The following is a 22998-nucleotide window of genomic DNA, read 5'->3' on the forward strand; positions in this document are numbered from 1 at the left end:
CCTGTTTCCTTCTGTGGCCCCCGTGATTCTGTGCCTGTTTTCCTTCTGTGCCCCCCATGATTCTGTGCCCAGTTTCCTTCTGTGACCTCTGTGATTTTGTGCCCTTGCCTTCCGTGCCGTTCACCGCTTCCGTTCCCGCCGCTGCGTCCCCTGCGGCCCGCCCCCCTGACTGCCCATTTACTGCCCCTACCTCCCGCCTCCCAGCTGCTCCTCCCTCCCACCTCCCCATATATGGCAGCCGCTGCGCGGTGAAGAGAGCGACCCTTGACCTTGTTAGGTAGGTCGCTCCCCCTCCTCTCAGCACCACCTGTGCGTCCTGTCCTTGCCCCAGCTGCCGCTGCTGAGGAAAGTTGAGGCCTTCCTCCACCCGCAGGCTACCACCTGCGCCTCATCCCTGGTGTCCAGTGGTAGGCCTTAGGTCTGTCCTATTGTTGGTGTCATTCATTGTACTGCTTTTATCGTTTTCTTTTTTGCTGTCTGTGACTGCTGTTGTCTGTCTTCCCCCTGTGCCTGTATTTTCTCCTGTACCCTTCTTTCCTTCTGTTCCCATCGTCACCCCCATGATTCTGTGCCCGGTTTTCCTCCTGTGAGCCCCGAGATTCTGTGCTCGTCTTTCCTTCTGTGACCCCCGTGATTCTGTGCTCGTTTTTCCTTCTGTGACCCCCGTGATTCTGTGCCCGTTTTCCTTCTATGACCCCCGGGATTCTGTGCCTGGTTTCCTTCTGTGACCCCTGTGTTTCTGTGCCCTTGCCTTCCATGCCGTTCACCGCTCCCGTTCCCGCCGCTGCGTCCCCTGCGGCTCGCGGCCCTGACTGCCAATTTGCTGTCCCTACCTCCCGCCTCTAGCCTCCCAGCTGCTCCTCGCTCCCACCTCCCCATATATGGCGGCCGCGCCGCTGGCGCGCCAAAGGTGCGCCTAAGGCAAGCCCATCTATGCCCCTCCGTGCCTGGACCACGCCAAGCGCCAGGACCCCTGGCCCCCGCGAACGCCACGATGCCCACCTCTGCTACAACTCCAGCACCCTCCATGCACTCAACACCAGACGATCACGCACCTGCTGCCTGGCCGCCCCGAAGTGCACCCAAGGACCCTTCTCTTGCCGGAACTGCAGCTTCACCAGCATCCAGCCCACCAACCCACCTACCAAAGAACCCAACCACCTCAGATGCATCCTTCTCAACACCCGCTCCGCACGCAAACACGCTGTCGAACTCTGGGACCTACTGGACTCCAACACCCCAGACGTCGTATTCCTGACGGAGAACGGCTGAACCCCTCCTTAGCACCCGACATCGCCATAGCCATCCCGGAAGGCTATAAGATCACCCGCAGGGACCGCACCAAAGAAGTAGGAGGAGGAATCGCCATCATCCACAGGAACACTCTCAAAGTCTCAACCAACACCGACGACACCCTCAGCACCGCTGAACACCTGCACTTCCAGATCCACACTGATCCCAACACCACCCTCAGAGGAACCCTCATCTACAGACCCCCCATCCACGAGCACAGTTCAGCGACTCCATCACTGACCTCGTCAGCCCACACGCCCTCGCCTCCATGGACTACATCCTCCTCGGGGACCTGAACTTCCACCTCGAGAACAACAACGACACCAACTCCGCCACCCTGATCGACAACCTCGCAAACCTCAGACTCAGACAACTCGTCACTACACCCACCCACTCCACAGGCCAGACGCTTGACACCATCTTCTACGCAAGCTCCCACGTCTCCTTCAACCACACCACCAAGCTCCACTGGACCGATCACCGCTGCATCCACTTCACCTTCCAGAAACCCACCACGCACCACTGCACCCAACAGATGCCGTGCCGCTGCTGGAGCAAAGTCACCGTTGACCAGCTTTCCACCACCTTCGCCCGGAGCCCACCCGCAGATCAGACTGACCCCACCACTCGCAACCTTAGACAGTGGATCAACGACAGCGTCAACACCCTCGCCCCACTCAAGATGCCCTCCAACACCCACACTAGCAAGAAAGTTCACCGAAGACCTCCAGGCCTCCAAGCGAACCTGCCGAAAACTCAAAAAGAACTGGACCCGTGAACGAACACCGGAAAGCTACACAGCCCATAAGAACATCACCCGCAGACACCACCACCTCATCAGATCCGCCAAAAGGACCTTCTTCAAAGATCGCCTAGACAACAACGCACACAACAGCAAAGAGTTCTTCAACATTGTGAAGGAACTCTCCAACCCCAGCTCCAACACCAACGTCATTCCACCATCACAAGACCTGTGCGACTCGCTGGCCACCTTCTTCCACCGCAAGATCGTAGACATCCACGACAGCTTCAATGCCGTCACCACACCGGCAACCACTGAGACCCCTGCTCCCTCGACCACCACCCACACCAACCGCCTGATCGCCTAGACCAACATCAACGATGGCGACATGATCAAGATCATGAACACCGTCCACTCCGGATCCCCGGAAGACCCCTGCCCACACCACGTCTTCAACAAAGCCAGCAGCACCATCGTACCCCATCTCTGGAAAACCATCAACATCTCCTTCGAGACAGCGCCCTTCCCGGAGAGCTGGAAGCAAGCAGAGATCAATGCCTTACTCAAGGAACCCAAGGCGGACCACAAGGACCTCAAGAACTTCCGACCCATCTCCCTGCTCCCGGCGAAGATCATCGAAAAGGCCGTCAACAAACAACTGACCTGTTTCCTCGGTGAGAACAGCATCCTGGACCCGTCCCAGTCCGTGTTCCTCAGCAACCACAGCAACGAAACTGCCCTCATCTCTGCCGCCGACGACATCAGGACCCTGCTAGACAACGGAGAAAGCGCGGCCCTCATCCTCCTGGACCTGTCCGCCGCCTTTGACACGGTCTGCCACCGCACACTATGAACACGCCTCTACAAGCCGGAATCCAAGAGAAGGCCCTGGACTGGACCTCCTCCTTCCTCTCCAGCAGAACACAGAGCGTCCGCCTCCCCCCCTTCCGCTCTGAAGCCACCAGGATCATCTGCGGCATACCCCAAGGCTCATCCCTCAGCCCAACGTTGTTCAACGTCTACATGGCACTGCTTGCCCACGTAGCTCAACAGCACGACCTCAACATCATCTCCTATGCCGATGACCCCAGCTGATCCTCTCCCTCACCAAGGACCCCCACACAGCCAAAACTAACCTCCACGAAGGAATAAAGGCCATCACCAACTGGATGAGCAACAGCCGACTGAAGCTGAACTCGGACAAGACGGAGGTCCTCATCCTTGGATCCACCCACTCGGCCTGGAACGACTCCTGGTGGCTGACTGCACTAGGAACACCCCCAACACCCACCGACCACGCATGCAACCTAGGGGTCATCATCGACTCTACCCTCTCCATGACGAAGCAGGTCAACGCCGTCTCCTCCTCCTGCTTCAACACCCTCCACATGCTTCGCAGGATCTTCAAGTGGATCCCCACCGAAACAAGAAGGACGGTCACCCAGGCCCTGGTCAGCAGTAGACTGGACTACAGAAACGCACTCTACGCAGGAGCCCCGGCCAAACTTCTGAAACGGCTTCAACGCATCCAGAACGCCTCCGCACGCCTGATCCTCGACATCCCTCGCCGCAGCCACGTCACACCCCACCTGAGAGACCTGCACTGGCTCCCTGTCAACAAGAGGATAACCTTCAAACTCATCACCCATGCACACAAGGCACTCCACAACACTGGACCAACATACCTCAACAGGCGACTCAGCCTCTACACCCCCACCCGCCAGTTCCACTCTGCAGACCGCTCCCTCGCCACCATCCCCCACATCTGAAGAGTGAATGCCGGTGGCAGATCATTCTCCAACCTCACCGTCAAGATATGGAACACCCTCCCCATCCACCTACTGCAGACCGAAGACCTTCTGACCTTCAGAAGACTTCTCAAGACCTGGCTCTTCGAACAGTAGCAGCTTCCCCCCTAGCGATTTGAGACCCTCATGCGTATGTAGTGCAGTTTACAAATGCTATGATTGATTGATTGATTGATTGATTGACTGTGTGCCACTGACACATGCCACTGTGTGTGTCGATGTTCCCGCTGCAGTCATCTGTGTCTGAGCCTGGTGTGGACAGGGGGTGTCCGATAGGGACTGTACATGGTCCCTGATGGGACTCAGACACCCACGTATGGCATCGAGTTTGGCTGCAATGAGCTCAAAACCCACCCACAGCTGTTCAGCCAACTCCACCTGGGAAGACCACACATGTTGTATGTTCTCCATGTATTGGTCCGGGTGTCCTGGGAGACAGCCGTGGTGGAGTGTGTGTCCTGTTGTGTGGTCTGTGCAGGTGGTGGGGTTACCTAGAGGCATCTGGCCTTCCCTGCTCCTGGGCGTGGGGTACAGAGGCTGTCCAGTATCTGTTGGAGGGTATCTTGACAAATGTGCAGGTTGTCGTCTCCATCATCGATGATGGGGCTTGTGTTCTGCTCTGCCGTAGGTGGTGATTGTCCCTCTGAAATGTTCAGGGGAGATACAGGTTTACAGAGTTTCACATGTATGCTGTTGATTTTCAGATGTTTACATTCAGACTACAAGCCAATGTACATTGTGACTGTTTGGGAGGAGCTGGCTACTTGATGGTACCTGTTAATTATCATCACATGTGTCGCGCAATGTCAGATGTGAGTGGACAGTTACTACACATGAGCAGAACCTGTTGTGGGCTCTGTCCTGTGGTGCTGGTGTTGCAAATTGTACCACATTGCTGTCGCTGCTGATGTCCTTTGATTGCAATGTGTGTGTGTTGCATTGTAGGGGAGTTGCCCCTGCAGCTCTGTTTTCGTGTGGCCTTCTCCCTTTGAGGCGGAGTGCCTTAGAATTGTGTGCTTATTGGGGCCTGATTTGCTTTTGACTTGGGTCATTTGTGCTCTCGGACAGATTTTGTGGCCTGGTGCATTGTTCGTCTGCTGCGTGTTTCATAGGACATGGGTTGCTAGTGTACATGGACAGAATGTGACCTGCTCCTTTACGGATGTGATCCGCACTGGGCTACCTCCATGTCGATTCGTGGGCCATGTCATTTTTTTGAGCTGCTGCCATGCTATCGGACATGCAGTGTTACTTGCATAGTCAGTGTGGGTCACAGAGCCGCTGCTTTGCCGGATTCAGCACATGTGCATGGATCGGTTGTGATGTTGGTGATGGGGGGCCCTCTGTGCACATTGTGGGTGGGGGCCTACTTGGAATTTCTATGTGTGCTGAAGTGTGACAGGCCAATCAGGGACAAGTTCCACGGTCATTGTGGGTGTGCAGTGTGCTAGACTTGATTGTGCATGTGTGCCATTGTGCCCATCTCCCCCGTCCCACCGGCGCTGGTTGTTACTCACCCTGTTGCTGTTGTGTCAGGTCATATCGTGCTGTGTCCAGGCCCCCCAATCCTGCCACCATCTCCTCACTGCTGACTGTGGCCACCATTTGCTCCAGCTCATCCAGCTCCTCCAGTGTGCCAGGAGGCCCACCTCCAGTCGCCGTTGCTGCCTCCCTGTTGGCGGCGAGTTTCTGTTTGGTTTGGCTGTGCACTTCATGCCAGCGCCTCTTGACCTCCTCCAGTGAACTCCTCAACACTCCGACTGCATTGACGTTGGTGACGATGGCCTGCCATATTTCTGTTTGGGTTGCCAGTGCCGAAGTGGAGGTGCCGAACAGTTGTTGATGGTGTTGGGTCACCTCTGTGACGATGATCCGGTCCTCCTGTGAACTGAACCCCGTCTTCCTCTTGTCCTTGCCCTTCCCCGGGGTTCCTGGCTTGTCTGCTGTGGGGCTTGTGGTGTTTGGCTTGTCCTCTGCACTCGGTCCGGGTGCTTCCATGTTGCTACGAGGTTTGAATTGTTTTGTGTCTTTTTTTTCTTGCTTTTATAGTGCATTGTTCCACCAGATGCATGGTATTTGCAGACCTGTGGCTGGTCTTCGCTGATTTCTGTACCGCGATTGGCCTCATTGCATGTTATTTCACGTTCGCTTTTCGCATTTTTGCAGCGTGGCATTGATTTTAAGGCTGACATTGTCCACGTTATCTGGTGACTATCGCATGCTACCGCCTTGTTGTGCATCCCACGTTGACACAGGGTTATTTTCCCGCGATGTGCTGCGATATTGAAAGTTGCCTTACGCTACTCTTGCGGTAGTTATCACACGTTCTTGTGAATATACCCCTTATTGTTTTAATCTGGTCAGTGGGTGTTAGAAATGGGATTTCTGGCTGGCTAAGGCGGGTGCCTAAGCCAGTCAGAAACCACCACTCTAGTCAGGGCAAGGAAGTTACATGCCAAAGATAACCCGTGCTCACCCCCTTGGTAGCTTGGCACGAGCAGTCAGGCTTATCCCGGAGGCAATGTGTAAAGTATTTGCGCACGCACACAGCAACAACATCCCAGGCCCACCACAAAAGAAACTCCACACAAGGTTATATATAAAAATAGCCTTTGTATTATCATAACACATTAGAATGGTAATCACACAATATACACTGTGCCAACTGGCAATGGGCAATTATTTACAAGGGATTATGTACACATGACAGGGCCACAGGGACCACTGTCAGAACCATCACAAAGTGAACTTAGTAAATGTATAATTTAGCATAAACATAGAACACAACCAGTACTACTGGTAATCACTGCACTTAGCATCAGCCTGTAACATCAACTACATTAGGCTCAGACTTACATTAGGCGCCAAACGCATTGTACGCCAACCTCATCAGCATAACCACATTATACAATTCTCGCACCAGTCTAAACACATTAAACTCCAACCTCCTAAGCATAACTCATCTTAGGGAATAACTCTCACTAGCATAAACCATTATATGCAAACCAACCTCATAATCATAACGCACATTTAGAGGTATCAACACATGGTGCGTAATCGTACTACATACATTACATTTCCTAGCACCACATCATATTTAGCACAAAAGTCACATTAGAAGTCTAACGCATTAGACACTAACATCCTAATCATAATTCACAGTAGGCATAATCATATGAACATACATCACATTAGGGCCTGGCGCCCTACACCTCTAACAATCCCCCCCTGGCCAACTGGCCATCTCAAACAGGGGCTCAAATGCCCTATGTCCACAAGGTCAGGGCTGCTGCCTAGGCAGCGAAGGTCAAGGGTGCACCACGGCGCAAAACCTAAATGTTGCAGCCGGCACTAAGTGCTGCGCAGCTGTGAATGTCAGGGGTAAAGGAGTGCATCTCACTCCTAACTCAGGCATGTCCCCCAAAGCAAAAGAAAGACCTAAACGGTGCAGCTGCCCACTACTTGCTGGGCAGCTGTGAAAGTCAAAAGGCGGCATGGGCTCTCACTGGCCCTTGAAATAAGTGTGCCAACCATTGGAGCCATCGGGCTCTGAAAATAAACATGTCCCATGGAGCACACTGGCTCCTGAAATAATTAGGCCACAATCAAGAAAAAGAACTTGCCACCAAAACGTGGAGCGCACTGGCGCTGTGAACATCTGTGTACATGGTGGAGCAAACACGGGCCCCTCTGGCCCATGAAACAAATATGGCCACGGTGGAGCAGGCTGGCTCCTAAAACAAAATCATGTCCTGAAAAGAACTGGCCCCCACGTCGGAGCCACACAGGACTCTTAACCAAATCAGGCCCCCGTTGGAGCGACGGGTGCTCAAAAACATATCTGCCCCCAAGTTGGAGCGACCCCCTATCCGGCGGGGGCCACTCTGGAAATAGGCGGGAATGCGGGGAACAAGCCAGGCCCCTCTGGGCCCCTTCAGGACAAGGGCCATCCATGTAGGGGCGACACGGACCCAATACTGTGCCTCACAAGGCACCACAACATAGATGAAGCCCCTACTCACCGGGGCTTCGCAGGACTCCACTCGCTGCTCTCCGGGTCTCCTCACCAGGATCGGCAGCACTTCACCTGCGCCGGCACTTCTCTTCACCCAGGCCCCCTCCTGGGACCCGGGACTTCTGAGGACGGAGGCGGGGCTCTCCCTCGCACATAGGAGCCCCGCTGAATTGCTGCAACACCTCCCTGCCTTCACCCGGGCCACACGGGGAGGCGGGGTAGGCTCCCTTCCTCCCGTCTTGCCTCCCCAGCTTCCGGACTCTTCAGCAGGCAACAGGCCCGCCCACGTCGCAGGCAAGGCTTGCCTGACTTCCGGGTCGCACTAGGCAGCGGCCCGGAGGAGATTCCTCTCATGGCTCAGGTCGCGGCCGTGAGGCGCGGGGTGGGCTCCCGCTAAGGTACATAAAATAGAAGAATAAGCGGCAGCGGGGTGGGCACCCGATAAAAGGCAAATATCACGGGGTGGGCTCTCGCCACTCGATTGTAATGGCACACAAAGACGCAGGGTAGGCACCTGCATCTAACTACAGCGAAAGAAGCGGGGTGGGCACCCGCAAGGCTCACGAGGAGGGGGGAATCCCTACGAGGGGGATTACCTCGGCAAGGGCTGCCGCTTCGCGCTGCTCAGCCCCCCAGGCTCCAAGGCGGCACCAAGCGTTGGCAAAAGCAAAAGAGAAGGAGGTAACAGGTCCCAGAAGTCCTGGGCATCAAAGATGGAGCAAAACAGCTCCCAGCAACGGAAAGTCCTCCAGGCGCCCAGGGGCAGGGCAGGGCCCAGGGAGGCAAGCCTTCCCCTGGGCCCCAGCAGCAGCACGCCCCTGGTAGATTCACGTCCAGAACAAGAACATTTTCTTGGGGTCACAGCCCCTTCTTTTATACACACATTTCCCTTTGTGACACAGCTCAGGTAAGGGGGGAACCAGATACAACTGGTTCAGGAGCACTTGAGCACTTTGTTTTGCTCAGCCCCTCTCTTCTATTCACAGGACAGGCCAGGGACATTAGACGCACCACGGGGTGGAGCCAGCATTGTGGAGGGAAGGCCCAGCCCTATTCAGGTCCCAGATGCAACTCCTCCCTCCCATCTACATGCAGATCTCTCCATTCACCACCGGGCAGACTCACCCTGGCTACTGGAATTCCCCAGCCCTGTCACTCAAACTCCAGACAGGCAATTCACATCATACAGCACACAGACATGCCAACCTCTAGAAGTGGCACTTCTCCTATAGTTATAATTAATCCGTGCACATCATTGCGTAGCATTTATTCTCACAAGTTCGCACATACCAAACTCGCCCCTGCACTCCTCTCACATCAGAAACTACCATGGACACACATATCCCCCATGCATTCCTATGGGAGGGCAGGCCAGTCTCACTACATGTAACACAGAGCGCACGCACTTTACACTGGGACACAGTGCTAAAGTGCCTAGAGGCCTAAAACTACTAACACTACATAGGGAAAAAGGCCAGGATAATTGAAAAAAGTTTAGGGGTGAACCTGCCAAAAGGGCCAGGTCCAACTCGACCCCCTTCCAGCCAAAACGCAGGGTTGACCAATCACTCCCTTGATGGGCTTCCCTGCTTTCAGGCGAGAAAACATGGACGCGGGCCTGCACTGCAGGGACACCCTCCGGTTCTATTCCACTCTGAACTCACGTTGTTTTCTCTAAATAATAAAACACAACAACAAGAAAAACAAAAAAACAAGAAAAAAATAATAATTGGGCCCAACTAGGCTACCTCACGGGTAGTCCCTAGTTGCCCTCGGCCAGGACCAGGCCCTAGGCCACCCAGATACCAATGGTCCTTGCCAAACCACAGAGTGGGGGGCAGTAACCCCTGGTATACAATAACCATTCTCCACTCTCCCGCTCAGTGTAGTTTCAAACTACCACTCATCCTCCAACCTAGGGTCCACACCCTCCGGCTGGCCAGAGGTCATGGGCAAGAATGCCCCACCCTACCTCAACTTCTGGAGTTCCGCACCCTCCCAGGGAAGCACCCACCAGAACACAACTCTTCCACCAGTTCAGGACCTCTGTCCATCAACTGGTCTCCCATCTGGGATCCACCGGGGTCAGAGGCGAGGATTCCCTCCCTCTGCACCCCCTTCCACTGTAGAGCAGGGTCTCTTCACTTAATATGAGCCCCACCTGCCCTCAGGACTACAGCTGCCCTCATGTCTAGATCCGGAAACACCGGCTACTAGCTCCCCAACCGAGGGACGTACCCTTTGGTCAGATGCCCGGCGAACCAGGACTTCACAAGCTTGTTACATAACTAACATCCAGGACACTGACTACAGTCGCCCTTACGTCCAGATCCGGAAACACCGGCCACTGGCTCCCCAACCGAAGGACATACCCTTTGGACAGATGCCTGGCGAACCAGGACTTCCTGAGGGTGACACATCCCTAGCGTGTCGTGTGACAGTCTGCCTGGTGCAGAGCTCACGACCTCCTGTCCCTCTGACAGTGCATGAAGATGCCCCAGGACAGAAGTGGCGTCACCATGGTCACTCATTGGTGGCTCAGCCCTTCTGGCCGTCCCCTGACCCACTGGTTCCCACAGGGGACCCTCTGCCCCTCTCCCCCTCTCACCCCTCACAACCGGACCCCACCTGTTTTCAGGGGGTACCACCTCACAATTGCCCGGAGAACCAGGACTTCCTGGGAGTACATATACCCTCCCGAGGGTGACACATTCCTAGCGTGTCGTGTGACAGTCTGCCTGGCGCAGAGGTCACGACCTCCTGTCCCTCTGACAGTGCGTGAAGATGCCCCAGGACAGAAGTGGCATCACCATGGTCACTCATTGGTGGCTCAGCCCTTCTGGCCGGCCCCTGACCCACTGGTTCCCTCTGAGGACTCTTTCCCCCTCTCACCCCTCAAAACTGAACCTCTGCACCCTCCACCTAGGAGTGGCACTGCTAGACACCAAACCTGATTAAGGCCTGACTACAGAAACTCCCAGCTTACCTCAAACAGGAAGAACCACCTCGAAGAACAGTCCAACAGGAAAGACTAGGCTCCCTACCTGGTGTTCCCTCATGGAACCAACCAGTCCTGGAGACTGAGGTTGGGGTTGGGAATACAACCCAGTGTCACGCCCTCAACCAGTTCAGGCGTGAGACCACACAACCTCCTCACAAATAAGGGTACATAGCTGGGCTACTCTGAACCATCTCCGCCGGAAGGGTTTGTGGATGTACCTGCACCATTCTTCTAGGGTCACTCCCAAAAACAAGCTCAAAAGACTCAAAAGAATTTACACACTCCAGGTGTTGGTGCAACTTCGGAAAACAATAACTCTGAGATTCTCTCTGACACAACAGACTGAAGAACCTTTTAACACCATTTAACACTCAATCATCCAGTGCAACACAACATTCATCCACACTCCCCCCAATACTGGTGAGACAGCATCTTACTGCCCCTGAAACACAACCTGCACCTCAACCTGGCAACCAGGTACCATACTCTGGGAACTGGGAATGGGACTTCTTGCACTGGGCTACAAATCGCTGTCACCACTGGATCCCACCCTCCTGGGGATACCAGAAAACTGAAACAAAAAACTGCACTTAGGGGATAATCTACCCTCCCGAGCTAGTTACTCCATGCCAATTAAGTTACCACTGTAGGCCAACCCTAGAAATAGCAGACAGCACAGGGGCAGTACAATACTCCTTCAGCTTCAGGCCAACCCAAGAAATAGCAGACAGTACAGGGGCAGTAACAACTCCTTTAGCTTGCGCTGCAGGCCAACCCCATAAATACCAATCTGCACAAGGGCAGTACAATACTCCTTCAGCTTCAGGTCAACCCAAGAAATAGCAGTCTACACAAGGGCAGTCACTCCTCCAGATTCTCTGGTTTCTGTCCTTGGCAGGACACCCAACTCATAGTGCAACAGAAAACACATTTCTAAAGAAATGACATTTAAAACAAACTTAGAAACAATAATCCCTTTCCATGTGACTATCTAAAATGCAGAGTTTTGTAGTGCAGTCAGTTGTCGCTGTGGTACTGCGCAAATGCAAGTCCTAATCCCACCGCTGATCACCAATCTTAGAAATGGGATTTCTGGCTGGCTAAGGCGGGCGCCTAAGCCAGGCAGAAACCACCACTCTAGTCAGGGCAAGGAAGTTACACGCCAAAGACAACCCCTGCTCACCCCCTTGGTAGCTTGGCACGAGCAGTCAGGCTTATCCCGGGGGCAATGTGTAAAGTATTTGCGCACGCAAACAGCAACAACATCCCAGGCCCACCACAAAAGAAACTCCACACAAGGTTATATATAAAAATAGCCTTTGTATTATCATAACACATTAGAATGGTAATCACACAATATACACTGTGCCAACTGGCACTGGGCACTATTTACAAGGGATTATGTACACATGACAGGGCCACAGGGACCACTGTCAGAACCATCACAAAGTGAATTTAGTAAATGTATAATTTAGCATAAACGTAGAACACAACCAGTACTACTGGTAATCACTGCACTTAGCATCAGCCTGTAACATCAACTACATTAGGCTCAGTCTTACATTAGGTGCCAAACGCATTGTACGCCAACCTCATCAGCATAACCACATTATACAATTCTCTCACCAGTCTAAACACATTAAACTCCAACCTCCTAAGCATAACTCATCTTAGGGAATAACTCTCACTAGAATAAACCATTATATGCAAACCAACCTCATAATCATAATGCACATTTAGAGGTATCAACACAGGATGCGTAATCGTACTACATACATTACATTTCCTAGCACCACATCATATTTAGCACAAAAGTCACTTTAGAAGTCTAACGCATTAGACACTAACATCCTAATCATAATTCACAGTAGGCATAATCATATGAACATACATCAAATTAGGGCCTGGCGCCCTACACCTCTAACAATCCCCCCCGGCCACCTGGCCATCTCAAACAGGGGCTCAAATGCCCTATGTCCACAAGGTCAGGACTGCTGCCCAGGCAGCGAAGGTCAAGGGTGCACCACGGCGCAAAACCTAAACGTTGCAGCCGGCACTAATAGCTGCGCAGCTGTAAATGTCAGAAGTAAAGGAGTGCATCTCACTCCTGACTCAGGCATGTCCCCCAAAGCAAAAGAAAGACCTAAACGGTGCAGCTGCCCACTACTTGCTGGGCAGCTGTGAAAGTCAAAAGGCGGCATGGGCTATCACTGTCCCTTGAAATAAATGTGCCAACCGTTGGAGCCATCGGGCTCTGAAAATAAACATGTCCCATGGAGCACACTGGCTCCTGAAATAATTAGGCCACAATCAAGAAAAAGAACTTGCCACCAAAACGTGGAGCGCACTGGCGCTGTGAACATCTGTGTACATGGTGGAGCAAACACGGGCCCCTCTGGCCCTTGAAACAAATATGGCCACGGTGGAGCAGGCTGGCTCCTAAAACAAAATCATGGCCTGAAAAGAACTGGCCCCACGTCGGAGCCACATGGGGCTCTTAACAAATCAGGCCCCCGTTGGAGCGACGGGTGCTCATAAACATATCTGCCCCCAAGTTGGAGCGACCCCCTATCTGGCGGGGGCCGCTCTGGAAATAGGCGGGAATGCGGGGAACAACCAGGGCCCCTCTGGGCCCCTTCAGGACAAGAGCCACCCATGTAGGGGCGACACAGACCCAATACTGTTCCTCACAAGCCACCACAACATAGATGAAGCCCCTACTCACCGGGGCTTCGCAGGACTCCACTCGCTGCTCTCCGGATCTCCTCACCAGGATCGGCAGCATTTCACCTGCACCGGCACTTCTCTTCACCCGGGCCCCCTCCTGGGACCCGGGACTTCTGAGGATGTAGGCGGGACTCTCCCTCGCACATGGGAGCCCCGCTGAATTGCTGCAACACCTCCCTGCCTTCACCCGGGCCACTCGGGGAGGCGGGGTAGACTCCCGTCCTCCCGTCTTGCCTCCCCAGCTTCCAGACTCTTAGGCAGGCAACAGGCCCGCCCACGTCACAGGCAAGGCTTGCCTGATTCCCGGGTTGCGCTAGGCAGCGGCCCGGAGGAGATACCTCTCATGGCTCGGGTCGCGGCGGTGAGGCGCGGGGTGGTCTCCCGCTAAGGTACATAAAATAGAAGAATAAGCGGCAGCGGGGTGGGCACCCGCTAAAAGGCAAATATCACGGGGTGGGCTCCCGCCACTTGATTGTAATGGCACGCAAAGACGCAGGGTGGGCACCTGCATCTAACTATAGCGAAAGAAGCGGGGTGGGCACCCGCAAGGCTTACGAGGAGGGGGGAATCCCTATGAGGGGAATTACCTCAGCAAGGGCTGCCGCTTCGCGCTGCTCAGCCCCCCAGGCTCCAAGGCGGCACCAAGCCTTGGCAAAAGCAAAACAGAAGGAGGTAACAGGTCCCAGAAGTCCTGGGCATCAAAGATGGAGCAAAACAGCTCCCAGCAACGGCAAGTCCTCCAGGCGCCCAGGGGCAGGGCAGGGCCCAGGGAGTTAAGCCTTCCCCTGAGCCCCAGCAGCAGCACGCCCCTGGTAGATTCAAGTCCAGAACAAGAACATTTTCTTGGGGTCACAGCCCCTTCTTTTATACACACATTTCCCTTTGTGACACAGCACAGGTAAGGGGGAACCAGATACAACTGGTTCAGGAGCACTTGAGCACTTTGTTTTGCTCAGCCCCTCTCTTCTATTCACAGGACAGGCCAGGGACATTAGACGCACCACGGGGGGTGGAGCCAGCATTGTGGAGGGAAGGCCCAGCCCTATTCAGGTCCCAGATGCAACTCCTCCCTCCCATCTACATGCAGATCTCTCCATTCACCACCGGGCAGACTCACCCTGGCTACTGGAATTCCCCAGCCCTGTCACTGAAACTCCAGACAGGCAATTCACATCATACAGCACACAGACATGCCAACCTCTAGAAGTGGCACTTCTCCTATAGTTATAATAAATTCGTGCACATCATTGCGTAGCATTTATTCTCACGAGTTCGCACATACCAAACTCACCCCTGCACTCCTCTCACATCAGGAACTACCATGGACACACATATCCCCCATGCATTCCTGTGGGAGGGCAGGCCAGTCTCACTACATGTAACACAGAGCACACGCACTTTACACTGGGACACAGTGCTAAAGTGCCTAGAGGCCTAAAACTACTAACACTACATAGGGAAAAAGGCCAGGATAATTGAAAAAAGTTTAGGGGTGAACCTGCCAAAAGGGCCAGGTCCAACAGTGGGTATTAGAGGGTTTTCAGTGTGCCCATAAAAGGACAAAACTGCTTGGCATATACTGAAGAGTATTTTGCTGAGAGATTATGAGAAAGATGAGTAGGAAGAAGGGTATTATACAGTGGCTGGTGTATAGGATTAAAAGAAGCTCAAATAGTCATAGGCTTGGTTTATCAGTAGTGAGTGGGCCCCAGGCGAGATATATTTTTGGACCCTCTGTTTGGGACAAATTTCAATGTATTATTCCTCTTAAGCTAATTGAAGCCCTCATAATGTCAGACGTTTGAATTATATGTAGAACCTCCAGAGAAGGGGAAAACAAAAATAGCTGAATGTGGAGAGAGGCAGAAGAGTACAGTGTTCAAAAGTGAGAGAGAGAGAGAGATGTCATGCAGAAAAATAGGTGAATTAGACAGAAGTAAATGCAACTAGAGATAGATATAGGCACAGGCACTTGAGGAAAACAAAGGGATGCACAGTATAGCGAGCACAGTAAGAAGAAATATAGAAAGAATCTTTGGTAAATGCATTAGGGTTTGCCTATTAGATTACTAATAAGTTAAGAGGTGTGGGAGTAGTTTATGAATGTTTGTATTGGAATTAATGTAGTTAGCAAACAAAGTGGTGGAATACAACACAAATACAATGGCTCACATTGTGATGGGGGTGTGTGGTTGAATAGGCCATCTACTGTATTCAGGCCGGTCAAGCATTCTTTACAAAACAATCCTTCTTGGCATTTAGATGCAACTTAAGGCTTGATCTAGAGTTTGGCAGGCAGGTTTCTCCATCACAATGTTGCAAGTGCGTTTATACGTGAATGCACTTTCAATAAGGTGGACAGGATACTCGTCATGTTGTGACGGAGTAGCCTGTCTGCCAAACTTTAAATTAGACCAATACTGTCTTCATCTTTCATTCGTTTTCTAGCATACATGATGATATTTTTTCATACGATAAAAATAGAGGCCACACACATAAGTCATCTTTGAATAGCAGAAGTGGACGTATTCCAGCAAGGGGTGCCAGATGGCTCTAACGCCCAACTAGAATTATTTGTAGAATAACTGTGTGCCCATATGCCAACTTCAAAAGTCATAAAGAAAAAGCTCTCTATTTCTTGTCAGCACCCCGAGGTGCACTCATCACAGAGCATTTTTGGCAACTTCCTCAAAATTAATAAACTAAGTTAGTGAAGGTGAGATAAAGTATCCTGAGGAGTTAAAAGATCACGCATGTCGCCTCTGATTAACAAATTAAATGTAATATCCTTGTGAAGAAAAGAAATATCACAAGGTAAGTTTTTTACAGTGCCAATCACTAAGAAAGTCGTTTTTGCATAAGAGCACTTTACTTATTTACCACTGGGTATCAGAAGTAAAATAATTATAGTCTGCAAATATTAATGGCTATAAGTTCAATATACAGTTCTCAGAATCATGGTGAAGAGAGCATCTAACAAAATAAACATGAGACAGGTTCAGGGTATACCAATGCTTCAAGTAACTTGATTAGAATTCATGTGGTTTAACTCCTACCTAAGATACCCCCAACTAAGTATCAGAGTGGAACATATGTATTTATTTTAATAATCAGGAGGGGGATATTTAACTACTCCAATGTATGTTGCAACTGTGAGTGACACTGCCAGAGCCATTCTAGAAATCTTTCCGCGGTGTACTCCTCTTAATCTTTTTACATTGTTGACCAAATGCAGCTAAGCTGCAACCCAATTACGTATAGGAAGTACTTTTATAAAACTTGCTTGGACTCCAGGTAGATTTTTCCTTCCATAAACCAAAGTGTGTAGCCTATCCAAACTCACTTTGGTACATACGTTATCAAGTCATAATTTATAACAATATCAAGTAATATGATTGTGCCTGACATTTGATTGTAAATGGACACTAAAGCACTCATAAGCCATGCATCATGTAATTTACAAACAGTTAAAAACTCATAAGTATATAAAACGTGTGTTGCATAATTTAGATATGAACATAAGCACACCATTTAGAAACACAGGTATCTCGTATTTTGTATTTTTGCGCGAAGGAAATTACCATATATCTCACATACAAAATTACAACCATAATGCAAAAAGCATTGAGCCCATCGGTACAAATTTACAATGCCAGAATGGTTACGAGTACCCCATAGAATGACAACATTATGCACTTGGATCAGGGACACACCACCAGAGAGACAAGGAAAAAGCTCAGAGTACCATAACTGGGGTTAAATATATATCCTACTCACAGTAGAATCTAAACCAGCACAAGCACCATGAACTAGGAGTAGCCACAGACCACCATCATATCATTTCTGACCTCAAACAAATAGAAACCCCCTTTTAGGAGGAAGGCCAGTGCTAGCAAGCACTCCACATGCGTGTCACTGCCAGGATGTGGTAAACGAATGTGTGCTTCTCAAAGTATAAGACACAAGCAAAAAACTACTACCATGGTGAAGAGCTGTGCAAACATCATGCATGCAACAAGGGTAAGGAGAAATGCAGCCTCCTTGCATATTAGCACAAACAGAGCAGGTAATAATAAAGATGAGCATAGAGCAAGATAAGCAGGTAGGCAAGTCATTGGGGATTAAACACCATGACAGGTTCAAAAAACAGACTAACCATCCACTGCAGATGAATATATCCATTTCTGACACAACTAGACAATCTGTTGCAGCAGGGCTTATGGTTAGGAAGAGCGGACAGGACATCCCTTGCAGGAGCATAGAGAAGCTATCCCCAGCAGCAAACACATGCCCTGGGAGCATGGGATAGCCCTACATTGTAGTCAAGCTCTATGACAGATCAACCGGAGCGAAATACAGAAAAGATGTGCGTTTAGGGGCGAGAGAGAGACTACAGTGAAAACCCAGGGAACATCTTCCATGGCTGTGGTACATTCCAGGCTGAAAATCTTTAGTTGATTTGCTGTGTACAGAGATTTTGTTTGGGCTAGGTACAGAGGGGCAACCATGGGTTAGAACACACCAGCATTAGCACCATACAAAGAAGTTATGTGTGTGAGTGATGAAAGTGGCACAGACATCACCACCTCACATGAGCTAAATGAGCACAGTGCATGGGTGGTACAGACAGACCATGCCCATGTTAATGGAGAGTCTGTGATTCATGTGTAGTGGGTGTGTGAGTATGAACAGACATACAGTTTTTGAGTACAGAACAGCATGTGCACAGTTACCAAATACAGACAACTCTCACAGACATTAGGCATGGAAAACAGCGTGAACATGTAACAGGTCGGACTAATAGAGCATGTGATTGTGTGATCGCGCTGCAGTTAAAAATATGGGGACTAAGTCTCTGCTGTTTGATAACTTACTTGTCATTTGTGTCCCTCAGTGTCCCAACCTGCATTTCTGAATTGCCATAGTGGTATCTGGTGTGAAGTATGAAGAAGCTAACCAAAAGAAAATAGTCCCCTTTCTTTGCATAACGACTAGGATGGTGCACAAAAGTGGTCATCTTCAACCAATCAATCAAACAGTCGTTTGGTAAGCGCGACTACTCACCCGTAAGGGTCTCAGGGCGCTGGGGGTGGGTGGTTAGCAGGCTCAAGTCCATCAAGGGGGGGTCTGTCGAAGAGCCAGGATTTGAGGTTTCTTGCGAAAATGGGGAGCGATTTTGTCTGTCTGAGGTGGAGCGGAAGGGCGTTCCATGCTCGGGCCGCGAGGAAGGAGAAGGAGCGGCCTCCCGATCTGGTCTTTCTGGTGTGGGGAACCACGGCGTAGGAGAGTTGGGATGATCGTACGGTCCTCTGGGGTGCGTGGAATTTGAGTTGGCTTTCTGGTATACTGGTCCGGTGTCATGGAGGACCTTTTGGGCGTGGGTGAGCATCTTGAAGGTGACTCTAGCTTCAATGGGGAGCCAGTGGAGTGTGTGCAGGTGCTGGGAGATGTGGCAGTGTCTTGGCAGGTTGAGGATCAGTCTTGCGGCGGCGTTCTGGATGTTCTGTAGCTTGTGGATGAGGTTTTTGTTTATTCGGGCATGGAGTGTGTTGCCGTAGTCGAGTCTGCTGGTGACCAGGGCGTGAGTGATGGTCTTTATGTGTTTGAGGGGGATCCATTTGAAGGTCTTACGTAGGAGGCGGAGGGTGTGGAAGCAGGAGGATGAGACGGAGTTGATCTGGTGGTCCATTTTGAGCTCAGAGTCCAGGATGATTCCCAGGTTGCGTGCTTGGTCCGTGTGGGCGGCGGGCTTCCGAGGGCAGGGGGCCACCAGGTGTCGTTCCAGGCATTGGGGTTTGGGCCCATGATAAGTAATTCTGTTTTGTTGGTGTTTAGTTGTAGGCAGCTGTTTTTCATCCATTTGGCGATGGCTTCCATGCCTTCTCGAAAATTGTGTCTGGCGGTATTGGGTTCATTGGATAGGGAGAGGATGAGTTGGGTGTCGTCTGCATATGACACAAAGTTGGGTCTGTAGGTTCTGATGATGGGGACGAGTGGAGCCATGCAGATGTTGAAGAGTGTAGGGCTGAGGGAGGACCCCTGGGGGACGCCGCAGGTGGTAGTTTTAGGGTCCGAGAGGAAAGGGGGAGTCTGACCCGCTGCGTTCTGCCGGAGAGGAAGGAGTGGATGCAGTTGAGGGTCTTGTCTTGGATCCCTGCGTTGTGGAGTCTGCGTATTAGGGTGCAGTGTTGAATGCCGCTGAGAGGTCGAGGAGGATGAGGGCTGCTGTTTCTCCTTTGTCCAGTAGGGTGCGGATGTCGTCAGTTGCAGCGAGGAGGGCAGTTTCCATACGGTGTTTTTTTCTGAAGCCGGATTGGGAGGAGTTGAGGATGTTGTGCTCTTCGATGAATGTGGTGAGTTGGCTGTTGATGGCTTTCTCGATAACTTTCACTGGGAATAGGAGCTGGGAGATGGGTCTGTAGTTTTTGAGGTCGGTGGGGTCCGCCGAGGGTTTCTTCAGGAGGGGGTTGATCTCGGCATGTTACCAGTTGTCAGGGAACATGGCGGTTGCCAGGAAGTGGTTGATCCTGTGCCAGAGCATGGGTGCGATGGTGTCGGCGGCTCTGTTGAAAATGTGTTGGGGGCAGGGGTCTGTGGGGGCCCCGAAGTGGATTGACTTCATCGTCTTGAGTGTGGCTTCAGTGGTGAGGGCTGTCCAGTTGTCGATCGCTGGCTTCAGGGTGTCTGGGTGGTTGGTGAGGGTTCAGTGTGTTGGTTGTCTTCGTCGAAGTTGTCGTAGATGCTCTTGATTTTGTGGTAAAAAAAGTGCTGAGTTTGTCGCAGAGGTCTTGTGATGGAGGGATGTCGGTGGACTCGCTGGTGGGTTGGGCAAACTCCTTGATGATGTTGAAGAGTTCTTTGCTGTTGTGTGCATGAGTGGAGATTCTGTCTTCAATCGCTTTTTTCCTTGTTTTTCTGATGAGCTGGTGGTGGGTGTTGGTGGTGGCTTTGAAGTTGTGGTTGGCTTCTGTGGATTTGGTGTTCCTCCAGGCCTTTTCTAGGCGGCGGCAAGTGCGTCTGGACTCTCGAAGTTTGGTGGTAAACCAACTGGCTTTCTTGGTGTGGGTGTTGTTGTTTTTCTTGAGGGGGGCTATGATGTTGGCACTGTCAGAGATCCATCTATGCAGGGTTTGGGCTGCAGTGTTGGGGTCGTCGTTTTCCGCGATGGTTGGGGTGGAGTTGCTGAGTGATGAGGTTAGCTGTTCATCAGTGATTCTGGTCCAGTTTCTTCATGGGAGCAGGTGAAGGTGTCTGTGGATGGTGGGTGTTCTGAAGGTGAAGTGTAGGCATCAATGGTCAGTCCATGGGAGTTTGGTGGTGTGGCTGAAGGTGATGGGGTTACCTGTTGTGTCCTGCTGAGTGCGTGGGTTCGGTCACAAACTGGCGGAGTCCAATGTTGTGGAGGTTGTCCAAGAGGGATGTGGTGCTGGGGTCCAGTTGGTTGCCGAGGTGGAGGTTGAGGTCTTCCAGTAGGGTGTAGTTGGTGGAAGCAATTACATGCGGGGAGATGATGTCCATGATGAAGTTAGCGAATAGTCCACGGGGGCAAGGGGGTTGGTAGATGAGGGTTCGTTGGAGGGTGGTGGTAGGGCTGGCCAGTATCCTGAAGTGAAGGTGTTCCATCAGGTCTGTGGGCTCATCAGGGAGTGTGGTCAGGAGGAGGGTAAATTGGTGGACGGTGGCGATTCCTCCACCCGGGCGGGTTGGCGGTCCTTCCTGGAGATCTTGTATCCTTGGGGAATGGCGATGGCGATGTCCAGTCCCGAGGTGGTGTTGGTCCATGTTTCGGTGAAGAACGCTATGTCCGGGGTGGTGCTATCGAGGAGGTACCAGATTTCGGTGGCGTGTTTGTGGAGGGACCGGACGTTGAGGAGGATGCATTACAGGGTCTTCGGTTGGGTTGTGGTCTTGCAGGCGGGTTGCACCGGGTCTGTGGTCTTGGCGGTGCTGCAGGTGTGCCAGCAGCGGTGACAGCTGAAGGGTCCGTGGGTGTCGGCTGGTGATGCTAGCTTGCAGTTCTTGTTGCGTCCTGGGTTGAGAGCGTGGAGTGCCACTGGGTCGTAGCGTTGGCGTTGTGGAGGTCCAGGGTTCCTGGTGCTGGTCGTGGTCAGGTCACGGATGGGCGCAGGTGGGCTCGCCTTTGGCGCGCCTTCGGCCGCCATTAAGTAGGGGTCAGGAATGGCTGGACAGCTAGGAGGCGGGAGCAGGGAGGGGAGCTGGATTGGGCCGGTCATGTTGGAAATGTGGGGGAAAGACACAGAAGGAGAGTGAGAGGGGGAGATTAAATCAGTGAAAAACGAGTGAAAACGGAGGAAAGACACAGGGGGAGTGAAAGGGGGAGATTGAAATCAGTAAAAAACGAGTGAAAACGGAGAAATGACACAGAGGGGGAGATTGAAATCAGTAAAAAACAAGTGAAAACGGAGGAAAGAGACAGAGGGCGAGTGAAAGGGGGAGATTGAAATCAGTAAAAAAACTAGTGAAAACAGAAGACACAGAAGGAGAGTAAAAGGGGGAGATTGAAATCAGTGGAAAACGAGTGAAAATGCAGAGAAAGAGCAGAGCGAGAGAAAGGAAACAGAGGTCCACTGGACCACCAGGGATGGGGTGCAGGTAAAACCTGCGGGTGGAGGAGGGTCTCGAACACCAGCTCTTGAGAGTGCAGGTGCTCGGGGGAAGACCTCACTTGATGGTGGAGCTGCGAGGGGGGAGAGCAATTTCACTGACAATGACAATGATGATGATGGTAGACATAGAAGTGGCCGATATAGTGAGATATTCTTTAAATAATAGGGGAAAAACAGTACCCAATATTATTTAAATAATGGGAAACAAATATTAGAACAAGTGCTATGCATAATTACTTCTGAATTGCTGAAGTGGAATATAGTGTGAGGTATGGAGAAGCTAACTATGAGAAAAAGATCCAGAAGCTCCCCTTTCTTTACATAATGACTGGGATGGTTTACAAAGGTTGTCGTTTAGATGAAGTAGACATAGAAGTGACAGGTATAGTGAATATTCTTTAAATAATGTGAATCAAATTGAACAAGCACTGTGCATGCAAAACCTTAAACAAATAGTTCCACAAAAGCGGATGGAAACAGTACTTGGTTGCTAGGAAAATGATAAGAGAAGCACACGAGGAAAACATGAGAATCAATAGGAAACAGTATGCTACAGCAAGTAGAAGCTGTGGGAAAGTAAGTGGCAAGCACAGGAACCAATGAAAAGCAAGGAAGCAGAATGTAAGACCCTTTTAGGATTTATATTAAATACAAAGGATTTCGCAAGCGCTGTGCAGGCGAAACCCAAAGAGAATCAGGGAAAGAGAGTTGTTGGGAAGAAAGAATGTTAGAGAAAGGAATAAAGGGCAGAAAGAGAAATGTGGTGGAGAGTCAAAAATGGATGG

The sequence above is a fragment of the Triturus cristatus genome, chromosome 2_2, assembly GCF_964204655.1.
Source record: "Triturus cristatus chromosome 2_2, aTriCri1.1, whole genome shotgun sequence".
NCBI classification, from domain to species: Eukaryota; Metazoa; Chordata; class Amphibia; order Caudata; family Salamandridae; genus Triturus; species Triturus cristatus.